The sequence below is a fragment of the Pseudophryne corroboree genome, chromosome 1 (genome assembly GCF_028390025.1).
Source record: "Pseudophryne corroboree isolate aPseCor3 chromosome 1, aPseCor3.hap2, whole genome shotgun sequence".
Classification (NCBI taxonomy): Eukaryota; Metazoa; Chordata; class Amphibia; order Anura; family Myobatrachidae; genus Pseudophryne; species Pseudophryne corroboree.
The window spans coordinates 364,188,523-364,209,233 of NC_086444.1; the positions used below are offsets into that span (position 1 = coordinate 364,188,523).

General features: G+C 47.7%; 1 long non-coding RNA gene across 1 annotated transcript in view; it reads left to right on the forward strand.

The window, feature by feature from the left end:
- LOC134884382 (uncharacterized) overlaps positions 1–20,711 on the forward strand; it is a 98,808-nt gene that overhangs the window by 41,108 nt on the left and 36,989 nt on the right. The gene's annotated exons all lie outside the window — the stretch shown is intronic.

Here is a 20,711-nt window from a genome sequence, read left to right on the forward strand (position 1 = left end):
ACAGTTACAGACCGTACTGCTGAACTGCTGGCTGATTCATTAAGTCAATGAATTTGATTGAATTTGTCCTCCTCTGGTATGCTGCTCTTCCACAGTGGCATTGGCGTGGCAAATGAGGAGCGAGAGCGTGGGCCCATGCGGGGGCATTACATCATCCACATAGCACAGTTAGAGGAGGAGCTGGGAGGAGGTTTATGCGCTCCCATGATTAACCCAGGAACCTGGCCTCCAGGGACTACTAATACAGTACTGATCAGCAGGGTAATAGTGATTAAAATAATTATTTCAATTAAGCTCCAGTGCCTCCCAGTGGGGCTTTCTTATGTTCTGCAGACAATGGGGCTAAAGCAGAATTGACCAAAAAATATCAGGAATAGTAACTTACTGTCTGTCTCAGGGACAGAGACTCTGTTGAGCAATATCAACAGAATGTGTTGTCCGGCGGCTCCGCGTCACTCTGAGATGAATACTCCCTGTGGCATGGACTGAAAGCACAGGTGGGCTGGAGGAGAACATGGGCGGGCATGCGGGCTGGAGGAGAGAACGGGCGGGAGGGCGGGCTGGAGAAAGCGGGTGGGTGTTTGGAGAGCACGGGGGTGGGTGGAGACCGCGGATGGGTGGGGTTCAGGTGGGCTGGAGAAGAGCAGGGGCGGGTTGGAGGAGAGTGCAGGCAGTTGGCAGAGCTGGAGGAGAGGAAGGGAAAGAGAGAGCAGAAGAGAGAGGGAGAGCTGAAGGAGAGCACGGGCGGCCTTGAGGAGAGCACTGACAGTCAGGCGGGCTGGGCGAGAGCACCGGCGGTTGGTTGGGCTGGCGGAGAGCATGGGCGCGCTTGTGCTGTGTAACGTCAGTCCCCCTGTGAGGTCGCCGGCCACTCAGCATTTATTATCGGCGGGGCGGGCGGCTGGCAAAGCAAGTGCAGTGGGAGGCACAGGATTGTTCTGCAGGCTGGGATCCGATCGCACGTTCAGCAATCACAATGTTGAGCAAGCCTGGAGTGTGGGGAGTGCCGGACATTAGGGGGTGCCTGTGCGCACAAGGCACCCCCCGTGCGCACGCCTATGCTCTTACTGATAAATACCCTTACTTACACAGATACCACTTATTGACACACACACATACATACTTACTGACAAACACCACTTACTGACACAAATAAAACTTACTGACAGGGACTCCCATTACTGACAGACACCCCTTACCGACACAGATACCCCTTACTGACAAAAACATTGACACACATATACTTATTGACACAAACACACTTACTGATAGAAACCCCATACTGACACACACCAATTACTGACAAACATTACTTACACACACACACACACTTACTGACAGAGACCACTTACTGAAATATGGGGAGAGGGTGACCTCCAGGCCTGGTGTGCGCTGCACCCGAACAGGTGCATGTCTGCTCGGCTGTGAAATCCACGACCCAGCTCTCTTCACAGAAATCCACGATCCAGCCTACTCACCAGTGTAGGTCTTTCCCCTTTTCATTTAGCATCAGAAGCAGCAACTTCATTCAGACAGGCCAGACAGCAGAGATACGGTTGGTATAAAGATGAAGCTTTAAACTGGTCAGGGCCTGGGGGCGGAGCTTTGGTGGGTCAGGGGGTGGAGCTGCAAGCTGGTCCAGGGTCAGAGCTTCAATTAGATGAAACATTGGACTGTTTGGGGGTGGAGCTTCGGCTGGTCCAGGGGCGGGGCTTATATGAGTTCGTGGACGGAGCTTAGGCTGGTTAGGAGACAATGGTTCTGACTGGTCTGGGGGCGGAGCTTCGGGGGATCCATGGGCGGAGCTTCGAGGGGGTCCGGGGGTGGGGTTCAAATGGGGGCCGTGGCAGCAGAGTAACAGACAGGCCAGGGTGTTCGGCACGTCGGCTGGTGGTACCTTTGGCAGTTGGGAGGTGGGTAAGGTGAGTTGCTGGTGGTGACAGGAATTTTTTTTTTCCTGTCAACACAGGCCGCACTGCATTGGATCTTGTGGGCCTATTTACAATGGGGGGCCTGGAGCTGCAGCTCCATCCGCCCCATTGTTAATCCGGCCCTGGTTATAAGGAGACTCATGGCCGTAAAAGATGAATTTAGGGAGTTAGGGACTGCTCTGAAGCAGGTGGCAACCACTGTATCTTTTTCAGAAGTATTGCCAGTACACAGAGGGGAAGACAGAACTCATCGCATCAGAAACTTCAATGTTTGGCTAAGGACATGGTGCAATGAGGAGAGATTTGGATTTATAGGCCACAGTCACACCATCTGGCAAGATAGGAGCTTATACAAAAGTGACGGCCTGCACCCATCTTCAAGGGGAACGAGAATACTAACTGAACAGTTTGGATGCTTCATCAAGAACTATTTAAACTAACAGAGGGGGGCAGTGAACCAAGCAAGAATAAAGAAATCTGCTCCCCCAACACAGAGGTATTGTTTCTGCAGGCAAAGGGAATAGGTAGCATATCCACAGCAATAGAAGATAATTCAGATCAAAACCAAATAAAAATAGGCAGAGAGAGGAACATAGCTAGGAACAGGAAAAGCACAAACAAAACTCTAAAAGCTATGTGTGCAAATGCTAGGAGAATAGGAAATAAAATCCCAGAACTAAATTGCAATAATGACAAGGGATGATCTAGACATTGTGGCAATTACAGAGTCATGGTACAATGAAAATCATGACTGGGACATAGCTATACCGGGATATATTTTATTTAGGAAGGACAAAATTGGAAAAATCGGAGGAGGGGTAGCAATGTATGTAAAAAAATGCATAAATACTACATTAATACAAAGTATTGAAGAAAAAACTGAGGCCCTTTGGGTGACCATAGAAACAGGGGAAAAGTCGAGTATTCGTATTGGCGTGATATACAGGCCACCAGGTCAGGAAGAGGAACTCGACAAGTACCTGGTGCAGGACATAACTAAAATGGCATTAAAAGGAGGTAATAATCATGGGAGACTTTAATCTTCCTGATGTAAACTGGGAAGTGTCTGTTGCTAGTTCCACTAGAAGTAGGGACATTTTAAATTCCCTTCAGGGAGCATCCCTCCACCAATTGGCGAGGGAGCCCACTCGGAAAGACGCTATATTAGACTTAATACTTACAAATGGAGACAGAATATCGGACGTAAAAGTGGGTGAAAACATGGGATCCAGTGATCATCAAGCAGTATGGTTCAGCATAAAGACAGAGACTGACTCATCCCATACAAAAACAAAGGTGTTGGATTTTAGGAAGGCTGATTTTGTAGGGATGGGAAAATGTGTAAGCGATTCTTTGGTAGAGTGGAGGAACTTGGAAGCCGTGCAGGAGAGGTGGGAAACATTAAAATGTGCAATATTAAAGGCAACAGACCTTTGTATCAAAAGTGTTAGGAAAAACACAAGGAAAAGGAAGCCAGTGTGGTTTGCAAAAGAAGTAGCAAATATTGTGAAAGCAAAAAAGATGGCTTTTAGGAAATATAAGCAGACACAAAATAATGAAGACAAAGAGATATATCTTGTTAGACAGAAGGATACTAAGAAGGTAATCAGATGTGCAAAGGCACAAGCTGAGGAGAAAATGGCCCAGTTAGTGGGTAAAGGAGGCAAAACTTATTTTAGGTATATAAGCGAAAGGAGAAAAACAAAAGGCGGATTAATAAAACTAAAGACAGACACTGGGAGTCTTGTTGAGGGAGACCATTTAATAGCAGATCATCTCTTTTGCTCAGTATTTACTACTGAAAGAGAGGGGAAGGGGCCACAGTTAAGTTTCAGGGATATTCAGGAAAATGACACAAGTACATTTACAGAGGAGAAGGTCCTAACAGAACTCTCAAAGCTGAAAGTGGACAAATCTATGGGGCCAGATGGGATACATCCAAGGACACTAAAAGAACTTAAAGAGGTGCTGGTAGCACCTTTGACAGAATTATTCAACCAGTCATTAGCTACAGGAGTAATTCCAGAGGACTGGAAAAGAGCAAACGTAGTCCCACTGCACAAAAGTGGAAGCAAGGAAGAGGCAAACAACTACAGACCAGTGAGTCTTACATCAGTAGTAGGGAAATTGATGGAAACACTCTTAAAAGAAAGAGTTGTAGATTATCTTGAATCCAGCAATTTACAGGATCCCAAACAGCATGGATTCACTGGGGGGAGATCATGTCAAACAAATCTTATTGACTTTTTTGACTGTGTGACTAAAGTGATGGATAAAGGTGGAGCCATGGATATAGCTTATCTAGACTTTAGTAAGGCTTTTGACACTGTTCCACATCGCAGACTGCTAAATAAACTTGAAAGATTGGGATTGGATATTAGGATTATTGAATGGATAAGATCTTGGTTGAAGGATAGAAAACAGAGAGTTGTGGTAAATGGAGTGCATTCACAGGAGGGAAAGGTTACCAGTGGAGTACCCCAGGGATCTGTACTTGGACCAGTGCTTTTTAATATCTTTATTGGTGACATTGCAAATGGCATTAAAGGGAAAGTATGCCTTTTTGCAGATGACACAAAGGTATGCAACAGGGTAGACACACCAGGTGGGGTAAAACAAATGATTAAGGATCTAGGTAGACTAGAGGAATGGTCAAGAGTGTGGCAATTACAGTTTAATGCCAAAAAATGCAAAATCATGCACTTGGGTCTCAAAAATCCGAAGGCTAAATATAGTATTAATGGCACTATACTGGAAACTACCGAGGAGGAAAGGGATCTAGGAGTCACTATTTCAGATGACTTAAAGGCAGGTAAGCAATGTAACAAAGCAATGAGGAAGGCTAGTCAGATGCTTGGCTGCATTGGGAGAGGAATCAACAGCAGACAGAAGTAATAATGCCACTGTATACAGTAGGTCATTGGTACGGCCTCATCTAGAATACTGTGTTCAATTCTGGAGGCCATATCTTCAAAAGGATATTAATACATTAGAAACTGTACAAAGAAGGGCAACTAAAATGGTGCATGGCCTACATCACAAAACATACCCAGAAAGACTAAGAAATCTCAATATGTATAGTTTGGAGCAGAGAAGGGAAAGGGGGGACATAATAGAAACTTTCAAATATATCAAGGGTTTTAACAAAGTCCAGGAGGGAAACATTCTCCAAATGAAGAGAAGCAATAGGACACGAGGACATGCACTGAGACTGGAGGGGGGGAGGTTCAGGGGAAATTTGCGGAAAAATTACTTCACAGAAAGGGTAGTGGACAAGTGGAATAGCCTCCCATCGGAGGTGGTAGAGGCTAAGACAGTAGAGCAATTTAAACATGCATGGGATAGACATAAGGATATCCTTACAAAGAAATAAGGATCAATTAAGGTTAGAGATTAAAAAAAAAAAAAAAAAAGGGGCAGACTAGATGGGCCAAGTGGTTCTTATCTGCCGACAAATTCTATGTTTCTATGAGACAGTTCCCCAATAAGGCCCTTTGGAGAGACAGAGAGAGAGAGAGTATGCCAGCACACACCCAGCGCCAACTGACACTGGAAACAATCTCCCAGATAATAGCGCTTTTATATTAATTTACTGTGTAATACACTCACTGCGCCTTACAAGTGCCCCCCCTCCTCTTTTCAGCCCTGTTTCACCGTGTTCAGCAGGGGAGAGACCGGGGAGCCAGCTTCTCTGCAGATCTCTGTGGAGAAAATGGCACTGGGGATTTATAGAATTACTGCCTCCGCAGCCTCTAATCTTATAAATGCCAGAATTAGAGGTGTTTATTGCTGCCCCCTGCGCCCTGCACCCATCAGTGCCTGCTAGTGTGTGTAGTGTGTGGGAGCAATGGCGCGCAGCGTTACCGCTGCGCGCTTACCTCAGGGAAGATCTGAAGTATTCTGCCGCCTTTGAAGTCTTCTTTTCTTCTTATACTCACCCGGCTTCTATCTTCCGTCTCTGCGAGGAGGACGGCGGCGCGGCTCTGTGACGAACAGCGAGGGGAGACCTGCGTTTCGACTCCCTCTGGAGCTAATGGTGTCCAGTAGCCTAAGAAGCGGAGCCTATCACTTAAGTAGGTCTGCTTCTCTCTCCTCAGTCCCACGATGCAGGGAGCCTGTTGCCAGCAGTGCTCCCTGAAAATAAAAAACCTAACAAAATTCTTTTTCAGAGAAACTCAGGAGAGCTCCCCTGTAATGCACCCAATCTCCTCTGGGCACAGGATCTAACTGAGGTCTGGAGGAGGGCCATAGAGGAAGGAGCCAGTGCACAGCCATTCTGAAATTCTTTATAGTGCCCATGTCTCCTGCGGAGCCCGTCTATACCCCATGGTCCTTACGGAGTCCCCAGCATCCTCTAGGACGTAAGAGAAATAGATACCACTAGATAGTTACCAGATACCACTGTGACTGGAATGATGATGACATATGCACAGTGACAGGACACTACCACAGCACCCTACAGCAGCAAGATGCAGCACAAGACACTGGACTTTGAGTCACCACAATGCAGCACTGATACTGAGCACTGTTCAGGATACTAGAACTGACACTGGGCAGCGAGAACAGCACTGGACTACTGTACTGTACTACTATATACTGGTCACCACAATACAGCACTGATACTGAGCACAGATATTGAGCACTGTTCAGGATACTAGAACTGACACGGAGCAGCTAGATACAGCAATGGACTACTGTACTGTACTACTATATACTGGTCACCACAATACAGCACTGATACTGAGCACAGATATTGAGCACTGTTCAGGATACTAGAACAGACACGGAGCAGCTAGATACAGCAATGGACTACTGTACTATACTACTATATACTGGTCACCACAATGCAGCACTGATACTGAGCACAGATATTGAGCACTGTTCAGGATACTAGAACTGACACGGAGCAGCAAGAACAGCACTGGACTACTGTACTGTACTACTATATACTGGTCACCACAATGCAGCACTGATACTGAGCACGAGTGAAAATGGCGGCGACGCGCAGCTCTTTATATGGAATCCAAATCTCGCGAGAATCCAACAGCGGGATGATGACGTTTTCCCTCGTTCGGGTTTTGCGTGTAAGGCGGGAAGAACCGAGGCTGCATCGGACCCGTGTAAACCACGTGAAGTTCAAGGGGGGTTCGGATCTCGACGAACCGAACCCGCCCATCTCTAGTTATTCTCCATTGCTCTGACCGGTTCCAGTGAGCCAGTGTCAGTATTTGTGCTACTTCCTTATTCTCTGCTATCACTGTGTCACTGGCTTCCAGTACATGTAGCTGTTATGCACACCAGTGCCAGCAGGAATGTACTGGTGTCTGAACGGAGAGGGATGCAAAACAAATGAACTCACAGACAGACTGGGGAATATGACATTACATACACAGAAGGTGATAGGGTAACAAAATAAACACAAAGTGAACGGAGAAGCCCAAAGGCTAAGAAACTGGGTGTCTCCCTAGTATTAGGAATGCTCAGATGGAAAGAAGCGAGATGTTGTGATTTAATACGTAGAGAACCCGAAATGCTGTTGCTAAGGGCAACAGCAAAACCCTAAAGGGTTACCAACGGGTGTGGCAGTAAACTCCTTGGTCAGAGATGGAATAATAGACACAAGGAGAGTCTCCACAATCCTAGTCTTCACTTGCAGTGCACTGGTTCAGCTTACTGCCACTAAACTGACACCTGAACACCTTGCACAGTGAGAGAGGATTTTGGCAGGCAAGTCTGAGAATACAGCCGCAAACTTGCTAGGTTCACAGAGTAGCAAAAGAACCCCAGCAGGTTAAACGACTGACTTCAGTCTTACTGCTAGGTCTGGATTGGCAGAGTGTAATACCAAATCCCAAGGCTAATTTGCAGTAGGCAACAAACAAATACAAAGTTTACACAGTACTAGCTAGCTTTCAGGAACTGACTAACCAACAAAGATTCAGCAGCATCTGCCTAACCTGAGAAGAGGGTTTATATAGTAGGTGCTGTCCACGCCCCACTCAGACCTCACAGACTGTGAGCACAAAAACCAGCACCGGATCCCCTGCCGTGCACAGAGCCTATAACCACTGCACAGCAAAAGACCCGAACCGGAGTATCAGCTACGCTCAGGTTACTCCGCTAGCACTTGTCTCCCGGTTGCCATGACGACGTGGCAGCACAGAGCAGGAGACCCTAACAGTACCCCCCCTCTGACGAGGGGTCAAAGAACCCCTACCACCGGGTTTATCTGGGAACTGCGAGAAGAAAGAGCGTAACAGTCTGGGGGCATGAAGATCACAACTGCGCACCCACGACCGCTCCTCCGGGCCATACCCCTTCCAGTGCACCAAAAATGACAGCCGACCCCGAACCATCTTGGAGTCAAGAATCCTTTCAACAACAAACTCCCTCTGGCCACGTATCAGAAGAGGGGAAGGTCTTCCACTGGAAGAAGGATTACTAATCGCCCGTTTTAAAAGGGAACAATTAAATGTTTTATTGATACCCAAAGAACGGGGTAGATCTAACTGAAATGCCACCGGATTGATAACCCTTTCTTATAAGGACCGATGAACCGGGGGCCTAACTTATGAGATGGCTGTCTCAACTTCAAATTCTTGGTAGACAACCAGACGAAGTCTCCTAATTTGAAGCTGCAGGGTCTCTTCCGCTTATCAAAAACCCTTTTGGTCACTAATGACACAGACACAAGGGCTTTCTTCACTTTCCTCCAAATACCTCTAAGGACCGAAACCACAGAGGAACCACCAGGCGTGGAGTCCAGGGGGTCAAAAGAATTGGCCTTAGGATGATGCCCATACACACAAAGGAAGGGAGAGATCCCTGTAGCAGAGTGAGCCGCGTTGTTATAGGCAAACTCCGCCATGGACAGATGAGCAACCCAGTCAGTCTGACACTTGGAGACATAACACCTGAGGAACTGCTCCAAGGACTGGTTCACCCTTTCAGTCTGCCCATTAGACTGCGGATGGTAGCCTGACGACAATCTGACAGAAATCTGGAGATCGGAACAAAATGCCCTCCAGAATTTGGCCACAAACTGGGATCCGCGGTCAGAGACCACATCAAGTGGCAACCCGTGGAGGCGCACAACATGCAGCATAAATAATTCAGACAGGCGTCTGGCCGATGGCAGCCCAACCAATAGAACGAAGTGCGCCATCTTCGAAAACCTGTCAACGACAACCCAGATGGCTGTCATCCCCGAGGATTTGGGCAAGTCCACCACAAAATCCATTGAAATGTGGGTCCATGGCTTAGATGGAATAGAGAGTGGATGTAATGGGCCAACAGGAACCCCTCTAGGAGTCTTATTTCGGGCACAGATGTCACATGCCCAAACTCACTGATCCACATCCCTAGCCACCGAGGGCCACCACACCGCCCTAGATAGCAACTCCCGAGTTCTGGCAATACCCGGGTGACCTGCCGACTTCTTGGCATGGAATTCCAGGAACACTCGCTGTCTTAACCTAGGAGGCACAAACAAAAGACCTACCGGAAGGTCTGGAGGAGCCTGCTCCTGTGCTCTAAGGACTAATGACAAGAGGTCCTAGGTAATGCCCACTTTAATACATGATGGGGACACAATGGGCAATGGCTCCTCGGTGGTCTCCTGGATTGGAGCAAAACTCCGCGAGAGCGCATCAGCCTTGATGTTTTTTGACCCAGGGCGATATGTTATCAAAAAATTAAAGCGAGCAAAAAACAAAGCCCATCGTGCCTGCCTGGCATTGAGGCGCTTTGCTGACTCTAAATATGCCAAATTCTTATGGTCGGTGAGAATTGAGACCACAAACTTAGCCCCCTCAAGCCAGTGTCTCCACTCCTCGAGTGCATCCTTAATAGCCAACAATTCCCGGTTACCCACGTCATAATTCATCTCGGCAGGCGAAAATTTACGGGAAAAGTAAGCACAGGGATGAAGGCGATTATCAGACACCCCCATCTGAGAGAGCACTGCCCCAATACCCATCTCGGAGGCATCCACCTCCACCACAAAAGGACGCTCTGGATCTGGGTGTCGCAGCACCTTGGCCGAGACAAATGCCCTTTTGAGACGGGCAAAAGCCGCTTTGGCCTCACAAGACCAGTGAGCAACATCCGCCCCTTTCTTAGTGAGTGCCACCAAGGGCGCCACTATAGACGAAAATCCAGCGATAAATCGTCTATAAAAATTCGCAAAGCCCAGAAAACGCTGAAGCGCCTTCAAACTAGTGGGCTGCACCCAATCCAGGACTGCCTGTACCTTGGAACCCTCCATTTGGAAACCCTCTGGGGAGATAATATATCCTAGAAATGCGATTTGCTGAACTTCAAATTCGCACTTCTCCAGCTTCGCCCCAAGCCGGTGGTCTCTGAGTTTCTGGAGGACTAAGCGTACATGCTTCCGATGTTCCTCCAGGGAATGGGAGAAGATTAGGATGTCATCTAAGTATACAACTAAGAATCTATCCAAATATTCCCTGAGCACATCGTTCATGAAGTCCTGGAAGACTGCCGGGGCATTACAGAGCCCAAAAGGCATCACCAAATATTCATAATGCCCTGAGTGGGTATTAAAGGCAGTCTTCCATTCATCCCCCTCTCTTATTCGGATTAGATTGTACGCACCGTGTAGGTCAATCTTAGAAAAAATGGTGGCCGTACGAAGCTGGTCAAACAAGACCGAAATGAGAGGCAGTGGGTATGAGTTTTTAATCGTGATACGGTTCAATTCCCTGAAGTCGATGCAGGGTCGCAACCAACCGTCCTTTTTACCTACGAAGAAGAACCCCGACCCAACTGGAGACTGTGAAGGTCTGATAAATCCCTTAGCCAAGTTCTCCTGAATGTACTCTGCCATAACCTGAGTCTCAGGACGTGACAGGGAGTACAACCTGCTCTTGGGAAGCTTAGCATTCGGCAACAAATTAATGGCACAGTCATAGGGGTGATGGGGAGGTAGTACCTCTGCAACTCTTTTGGAGAACACGTCCGCAAAATCTGCATAACATCCTGGCAATCTTAGCTGCGAAAGCCTGACTGGAAGGCTCAAGCAACTCCTGAAACAATCAGGACCCCAACTAAGAATCTCCCCAGAGACCCAGTCAAATTGAGGATTGTGGGCCCTTAACCAGGGTAACCCCAACACCAATGGGGCAAAAGTACAGACAGTCACATAAAAGGACAATTTTTCAGAGTGTGTGGCTCCAATAAACAAAGAAATCTGGCTAGTGCAAGAGGTAATTTTACCCTGGGATAATGGTTCCCCGTTTAACCCACAAATCTCAATTTCCGATGCCAAGGATACTAAGGGAACAGAGTGTTTCAGGGCGAATTGGCGGTCCATAAAAACCCCGTCGGCCCCACTGTCCACAAAGGCCTCAGTCTTGACAGTTTGACCGAGAATCTTCAAGGTCACCGGAATGATAAAAGTCTTCTTGGGAAATTCTGACTTCTGGCCTGACAGGATATTTCCTATCACCCTCAGGCCCTGAAGTTTTCCGGCTTTTCTGGGCATGATACTACCACATGACCTTTATTCCCACAGTACAAACATAACCCCTGCTGTCTCCTCCGCGTCTTCTCACGCGAGGAGAGGCGGGTAGCCCCAATCTGCATAGGCTCCTCGGAAAATTCCTCAGAGTCTGAGGTTCCCTTGGGAAAGAAGGAAACCTCGGTCTCCCTTTCAGCCGTCTATCCACCCGAATGGATAACTGCATGAGCTGATCCAAGCTATCAGGCAAGGGATATTGTACCAGTTGGTCTTTTAACTGGTTAGAAAGACCTCTTCGGTACTGGTGTGTCAGGGCTGGGTCATTCCACTGGGTATCATGGGGCAACCTCCGAAACTCCGTACAATAAACCTCAACTGGCCTTCGCCCTTGCTTAAGGATCGAAATCTGAGCCTCGGCTGAGGCCGTCTTGTCAGGGTCATCATACAACATGCCCAGTGCCGTAAAAAAAGCATCAACACTTTTAAGCGACGGACAGTCAGGCTGCAACCCATATGCCCAGACCTGTGGGGCTCCTTGTAGCAAGGAAATCGCTATGCCCACCCGCTGAATCTCCGACCCAGAAGACTGAGGCCTAAGCTGGAAATATAGCTTGCAGCTCTCCTTGAAACAAAAGAACTGCGAGAGATCTCCAGAAAAACGATCCGGGAGATTTACTTTCGGCTCCTTAACCCCTGAAGGTACTGCTGCTGCGGGAGCTCCGCCAGCGGCCTGCGAGGTGTGCATTTTAATGGACAAATCATTAAATTGTCGAGTCAGGACCTGCACCTGATCGACCACCTGTTGCAAAGTATTTTGAGGGGTATGCTCCATATTCCCACAAAATTTCAACAGGAGTATTAGGCTGCTGAATATGTTATGCACACCAGTGCCAGCAGGAATGTACTGGTGTCTGAACGGAGAGGGATGCAAAACAAATGAACTCACAGACAGACTGGGGAATATGACATTACATACACAGAAGGTGATAGGGTAACAAAATAAACACAAAGTGAACGGAGAAGCCCAAAGGCTAAGAAACTGGGTGTCTCCCTAGTATTAGGAATGCTCAGATGGAAAGAAGCGAGATGTTGTGATTTAATACGTAGAGAACCCGAAATGCTGTTGCTAAGGGCAACAGCAAAACCCTAAAGGGTTACCAACGGGTGTGGCAGTAAACTCCTTGGTCAGAGATGGAATAATAGACACAAGGAGAGTCTCCACAATCCTAGTCTTCACTTGCAGTGCACTGGTTCAGCTTACTGCCACTAAACTGACACCTGAACACCTTGCACAGTGAGAAAGGATTTTGGCAGGCAAGTCTGAGAATACAGCCGCAAACTTGCTAGGTTCACAGAGTAGCAAAAGAACCCCAGCAGGTTAAACGACTGACTCCAGTCTTACTGCTAGGTCTGGATTGGCAGAGTGTAATACCAAATCCCAAGGCCTATTTGCAGTAAGCAACAAACAAATACAAAGTTTACACAGTACTAGCTAGCTTTCAGGAACTGACTAACCAACAAAGATTCAGCAGCATCTGCCTAACCTGAGAAGAGGGTTTATATAGCAGGTGCTGTCCACGCCCCACTCAGACCTCACAGACTGTGAGCACAAAAACCAGCACCGGATCCCCTGCCGTGCACAGAGCCTGTAACCTCTGCACAGCAAAAGACCCGAACCGGAGTATCAGCTACGCTCAGGTTACTCCGCTAGCACTTGTCTCCCGGTTGCCATGACGACGTGGCAGCACAGAGCAGGAGACCCTAACGGTAGCACAGTAATATACAGCATCATCCTCTGGCTGCACCCCTCTGATATCCAGATACCCTATATTACCAGAGCCTGATCCCACAAACCGGGCGGGAACCCCATCCGCTTTCCCCTTGCTGGATTCTATGTAATAGTATAGAATGAATCTGGGTTTGTTGCTCAGTGTTTGTTGTATAAATAGCACCCTGTTGCCACTGACAGTAAGACCCCCTCCTAGGGTACAGGACATCTTTTTTCCATCACTGGGGGATCCTGTGTTACTGAATGCTGAGCTTGGGACACTGCAGAAAACAGAACAGAGTTATCACTTACAATATACAAAGTCATTTGTTAGAAGTTAAACAGCAATGTCAGAAATATACAGCTTGTTCTGCAATCTGTTTTCTGGCATTTTCTTTCTTAATTTGCATTGTTATTACACATTATCCTCTATTACCTGCCAATGCCAGATAAAGGTCCACATTGGCTTGGAGCTGAAATTTCTGAATGGCCTACTGTGTGCCACCGCATTGGGGTGTGACCAGCATGGTATGTGTGTGGCTACTGATATGGGGGTGTAATCAGCATTGGCCGTGATATCATCACTCCGCACCCAGGGAGGAAACATTGCCCTATTCCTTCCAATGTGAAGGAACAGGAAAAATGTCCGTTGGTCGGCCGCAGTAGGACATACACTGCCTGATGTGGCCAACTTGATAATCCAGCATCCCCGAACGATCTATATTTTCGGATCAATCAGTCGCATACATGATACAATTATCTAGGTGATCCACCGATATTGGGTAGATCAGTCAGATAATCGTAGCATGTATGCCTAATTTTAGCCACCACCATCAGTAACACCATGGAAACTTGCACCAGCACTATAATATGAACTGGGGGCACTGTAACTTGGTATACTCTCCCACAAACTCATACTCCCTATCCTGTGCCCTCTGGAATGCCAGATCTGTTTGTAACAAACTGGTCCCCACTCATGACCTTTTCATTTCAAACTCCCTGCACCTACTAGCAATTACTGAAACCTGGATTACACCTTCTGACACTACTTCTCCTGCTGCTTTTTCTGCTGTGGGCCTCACATTCACACACACACCCTGACCTGGGGGTCGCCATAGGGGTGGTGTTGGGTTCCTTTTACCTTCTAGTTACTCCTACCAACTCATACCACCAGAACCATCCCTTACATTATCTACATTTGAGGTTCATGCTATACGCCTCTTCCAACCAGTCCATCTTAGATTAGCTGTCTTTTACCACCACCCCTTTCATTGCCTCCAAATTCATCGACAACTTTGCTTCCTGGCTATTTCACTTCCTCTCTTCTGACATTTCCTCCATTATCCTAGACGATTTCAACGTACCTATCGATATCCCCACAATCCCCTGCCTCTAAACTCCTTAACCTCACCTCTTCACTTGGTCTCTCCCAGTGGACCTCCTCGCCCTCTTATGTGAATGGGAGCTCACTGTATCTGGTCTTCACTCACCGTTGTGATATTTCTGATTTCTCTTATGTCCTAGAGGATGCTGGGGACTCCGTAAGGACCATGGGGATAGACGGGCTCCGCAGGAGACATGGGCACTTTAAGAAAGACATAAACAAACACATAGGATACCACTGAACCAGCGCTGCGTGGAGGTCAATAAGTTCGTATTCATGCAATTTCCTTCTTTTGACTCAGTGTACCCAAAAAAAAGAAGATATAGAGGAACATAGTGTAGTACCTTCTAATTAAAACAAATTTAATATCACAAAATCACATTTTACAATTCAATAAAAATGAAATAAAATAGTGGTCAGTTGAAAAGAAGGAAATTGCATGAATACGAACTTATTGACCTCCACGCAGCGCTGGTTCAGTGGTATCCTATGTGTTTGTTTATGTCTATTTGGAAGTGGAGGGCGGAGAAACTCCTTATAGTTTACCCGGATAGCAGCTGTGGTAGCGCACTGTCTTCCTTCTATTTTTGTATAGTACTTTAAGAAAGACTTTAGATCTGGTGTGCACTGGCTCCTCCCTCTATGCCCCTCCTCCAGACCTCAGTTTGATACTGTGCCCAGAGGAGATGGGTGCACTTCAGGAAGCTCTCCTGAGCTTCCTGACAGAAAGTATATTTCTTAGGTTTTTTATTTTCAGGGAGCCTGCTGGCAACAGACTCCCTGCATCGAGGGACTGAGGGGAGAGAAGCAGACCTACTTCTGTGAGTTTCAAGGCTCTGCTTCTTAGGCTACTGGACACCATTAGCTCCAGAGGGAGTCAGAACACAGGTCTCACCCTGGAGTTCGTCCCGGAGCCGCGCCGCCGTCCTCCTCACAGAGCCAGAAGATAGAAGCCGGGTGAGTATGAGAAGAAAAAGAAGACTTCAGAGGCGGCAGAAGACTTCATGATCTTCACTGAGGTAACGCACAGCAGTGCAGCTGTGCGCCATTGCTCCCACACACCTCACACACGGCAGTCACTGTAAGGGTGCAGGGCGCAGGGGGGGCGCCCTGGACACCAATATAAACCTCATTTCTGGCAAAAGAGATATATATACAGCTAGGCACTGTATATATAAAGAGCCCCCGCTAGTTTTTATTATATTTAAGCGGGACAGAAGCCCGCCGCCGAGGGGGCGGGGCTTCTCCCTCAGCACTCACCAGCGCCATTTTCTCCACAGCACAGCTGAGAGGAAGCTCCCCGGACTCTCCCCTGCTTATCCACGGTGAAAGGGGGTTTCAGAGAAGAGGGGGGGGGGGCACATAATTGGCAGCAAATAATAGTATTACAGCGCTACTGGGTAAACACATTGTGTGTTTTTCCTGGGGTATTAGCGCTGGGTGTGTGCTGGCATACTCTCTCTCTCTGTCTCTCCAAAGGGCCTTGTGGGGGAACTGTCTTCAGATAAGAGGATTCCCTGAGCGTGAAGTGTGTCGGTACGTGTGTGTCGACATGTCTGAGGTAAAAGGCTCTTCTAAGGAGGAGATGGAGCAAATGTGTGTGTGTGTGGTGTCTCCGTCGACGACGCAGACACCTGACTGGATATGTGGAATTAAGTGCTGAGGTAAATTTATTGCACAAAAGATTAGAGAACAGACAGGGAATCTACCCATGTCTGTCCCTATGTCGCAGGGACCTTCAGAGTCTCAATACGCCCACTATCCAAAATAATAGACACTGATACCGACACGGAGTCTGACTCCAGTGTCGACTACGATGATGCAAAGTTACAGCCAAAACTGGCAGAAAAGTATTCAATATATGATTATTGTAATAAAAGATGTTTTGCATATCACTGATGACCCATCTGTCCCTGACACAAGGGTACACATGTTTAAGGGGAAGAAAGCTGAGATAACATTTCCCCCCTCTCATGAACCAAATGAATTGTGTGAAAAAGAGCGGGAATCTCCAGACAAGAAACTGCAGTTTCCCAAAAGAATTCTCATGGCGTATCCTTTCCCTGTTAGGGCCAGGATACGATGGGAATCCTCCTCTAGGGTGGACAAGGCGTTGACACGTTTACCCAAAAGGTAGCGCTGACATACCAAGATACAGCTACCCTCAGGGATCCTGCAGATAGCATGCAGAAAAGTACTTTGAAGTCCATTTACACACATTCTGGTACACTACTCAGACCGGCGATTGTGTCGGCAGGGGTTTATAGCGCTGTAGCAGCGTGGACAGATACCTTATCAGTGGAGATTGAAACCCTAGATAAGGATACCATGTTATTGACCCTAGGATATATAAAAGATGCTGTCTTATATATAAGACATGCTCAAAGAGACATTGGTCTACTGGGTTCTAGAGCCAACGCTATGTCGATTTCTGCTAGACGTGTCCTGTGGAACATGCAATGGACAGGTGATGCCGACTAAAAGAGGCATATGGAGGTTTTACCTTACAAGGGTGAGGAATTGTGTGGAGAAGGGCTCTCGGACCTGGTCTCCACAGCTATAGCTGGTAAATCTGATCTTTTGCCTTATATTCCCTCACAGCCTAAGAAAGCATGACATTATCAAATGCAGTCCTTTCGGTCGCAGAAAAACAAGAAAGTACGAGGAGATCCTTTCTTACCAGAGGTAAGGGCGCAGGGCACAGCTAGTTCCCAGGAACAGAAGTCCTCCCCGGTCTCTACTAAATCCACCGCATGACGCTGGGGCTCCGCTAAGGGAGTCCGCCCCAGTGGGAGCACGTCTTTGACTCTTCAGCCACATCTGAGTTCACTCACAGGTGGATCCCTGGGCAATAGAAATTATTTCTCAGGGTTACAAGCTGGAATTCGAAGAGGTGCCTCCTCGCCGGTTTTCCTTATCGGCCCTACCGGCTTCTCCCCCAGAAAGGGAGATAATATTAAATACAATTTACACATTGTATCTCCAACAGGTGGTGCTCAAGGTTCCCCTCCTTCAACAAGGAAGGGGATATTACTCAACCTTGGATGTAGTCCCGAAACCGGACGGTTCGGTCAGACCTATTTTAAAATTAAAATCTCTGAACCTATACTTGAAAAGGTTCAAATTCGAGGTGGAATCGCTCAGAGCGATCATTGCCAGCCTGAAAGGGGGGGATTTTATGGTGTATCTAGACATAAAGGCTGCATACCTTCATGTTCCCATTTATCCACCCCATCAGGCGTACCTGAGAATTACGGTACAGTATTGTTATTACCAATTTCAGGGTAATTGGCGGAAATGATGGTGCTGCTACACAAGCAAGGAGTCACAATTATCCCATACTTGGACGATCTCCTAATAAGGGCGAGATCAAAAGAGCAGTTGTTGAACAGCGTGTCACTTTCGCTGATGGTGTCACAGCAACTCGGCTGGATTCTCAATATCCCGAAGTCACAGTTGGTTCCTATGACTCGTCTGCCCTTCTTGGGTATGATTCTGAATACAGACCAGAAATGGGTTTATCTTCCAATAGAGAAGGCCCAGGAACTAATGACTCTGGTAAAAAACCTATTAAAGCCAAAACAGGTGTCAGTGCATCACTGCACTCGGGTCCTGGGAAAGATGGTGGCATCTTACGGGGCCATTCCCTTCGGCAGGTTCCATGCGAGGACTTTCCAATGGGATCTACGGAACAAGTGGTCCGGATCACATCTACAGATGCATCAGTTAATAACCCTGTCCCCTAGGGCCAGGGTGTCTCTCCTATGGTGGCTGCAGGGTGCTCACCTTCTGCAGGGTTGCAGGTTCGCCATCCAGGACTGGATTCTGGTAGCCACGGACGCGAGCATCCAAGGTGGGGGAGCAGTCACACAGGGAAGAAACTTCAAAGGTCTTTGGGTCAAGTCAAAAAACTTGTATTCAAATCAACATCCTGGAGCTGAGGGCCATATACAACGCCCTTCGGCAAGCGGAAACATTGCTTCGCGACCTACCGGTTCTGATCCAGTCAGACAACATCACCGCAGTGGCTCATGTAAACCGCCAAGGCGGCACAAAGAGCAGAGTGGAAATGGCAGAAGCCACCAGGATTCTCCGCTGGGCGGAAAATCATGTAAGCGCATTTTCAGCAGTTCATTCCGGGAGTGGACAACTGAGACGCAGACTTCCTCAGCAAACACGACCTGCATCCAAGAGAGGACTTCTTTAGGAAGCCTTCGCACAGATTGCAAGTCAGTGGGAACTGCCACAGATAGACATGATGGCGTCCCGCCTCAACAAGAAGCTACAGAGGTATTGCACCAGGTCAAGAGACCCTCAGGCAGTAGCTGTAGATGCCCTAGTGACACCGTGGGTGTTCCAGTCGGTCTATGTATTTCCCCCTCTTCCTCTCATACCCAAGGTGTTGAGAATGGTAGGAGGGAGAGGAATGAGAACAATCCTCATTGTTCCAGATTGGCCACGAAGGACCTGGTATCTGGATCTGCAGGAAATGCTCACAGAAGACCAGTGGCTTCTTCCTCTAAGACAGGACCGGTTGCAACAGGGGCCATGTCTATTCCAAGACTTACCGCGGCTGCGTTGGACGGCATGTCGGTTGAACGCCGGATCCTAGCGGATAAGGGTATTCCGGATGAGGTAATTCCTACGCTAATAAAGGCTAGGAAGGACATGACATCTAAACATTATCACCGTATATGGCGAAAATGTGTTTCTTGGTGTGAGGCCAGGAATGCTCCTACGTAAGAATTCCATCTGGGCCGTTTCCTTCACTTCCTGCAAACTGGAGTGAATTTCGGCCTAAAATTAGGATCTATTAAGGTTCAGATTTCGGCCTTATCCATTTTCTTTCAAAAGGAATTGGCCTCTCTCCCTGAAGTACAAACTTTTGTGAAGGGAGTACTGCATATTCAGCCTCCTTTTGTACCTCCGGTGACGCCTTGGGACCTTAACGTGGTGTTAAGTTTCATTAAGTCACACTGGTTTGAACCACTTAAAACGGTGGAGTTGAAAAATCTCACTTGGAAGGTGGTCATGTTATTAGCCTTGGCTTCGGCTAGGCGAGTGTCGGAATTAGCGGCTTTATCACATAAAAGCCCCTATCTGGTTTTCCATATGGATAGAGCGGAATTGCGAACCCGTCCTCAATTCCTGCCAAAAGTGTTTTCATCCTTTCTTATGAACTATTGTGGTGCCTGTGGCTACGCATGACTTGGAGGATCCCGAGTCCCTTGATGTGGTCAGGGATTTGAAAATTTACGTGGCCAGATCGGCTACAGTCAGAAAAACAGAAGCACTGTTTGTCATGTATGCAACCAACAAGATTGGTGCCCCTGCTTCAAAGTAGACTATTGCTCGCTGGATCTGTAACACGATTCAGCAGGCGCATTCTACGGCGGGATTGCCGTTACCTAAATCGGTCAAGGCCCATTCCACTAGGAAGGTGGGCTCGTCTTGGGCGGCTGCCCGAGGGGTCTCGGCACTACAGCTGTGCCGAGCTGCTACTTGGTTGGGGTCAAACTCCTTTGCAAAGTTCTATAAGTTTGATACCCTGGCTGAGGAGGACCTCCTGTTTGCTCAATCGGTGCTGTAGAGTCATCCGCACTCTCCCGCCCATTTAGGAGCTTTGGTATAATCCCCATGGTCCTTACGGAGTCCCAGCATCCTCTAGGACGTAAGAGAAAATAAGGTTTTAAACCTAACGGTAAATCTTTTTCTCGTAGTCCGTAGAGGATGCTGGGCGCCCGTCCCAAGTGCGGACTACTTCTGCAAGACTTGTATATAGTTATTGCTTAAATAAGGGTTATGTTATAGTCTCATCGGTCTTGGACTGATGCTATGTCGTTTTCATACTGTTAACTGGATAGTATATCACAAGTTATACGGTGTGATTGGTGTGGCTGGTATGAATCTTGCCCTTGGATTAACAAAAATCCTTTCCTCGTACTGTCCGTCTCCTCTGGGCACAGTTTCTCTAACTGAGGTCTGGAGGAGGGGCATAGAGGGAGGAGCCAGTGCACACCAGATCTAAAGTCTTTCTTAAAGTGCCCATGTCTCCTGCGGAGCCCGTCTATCCCCATGGTCCTTACGGAGTCCCCAGCATCCTCTACGGACTACGAGAAAAAGATTTACCGGTAGGTTTAAAATATT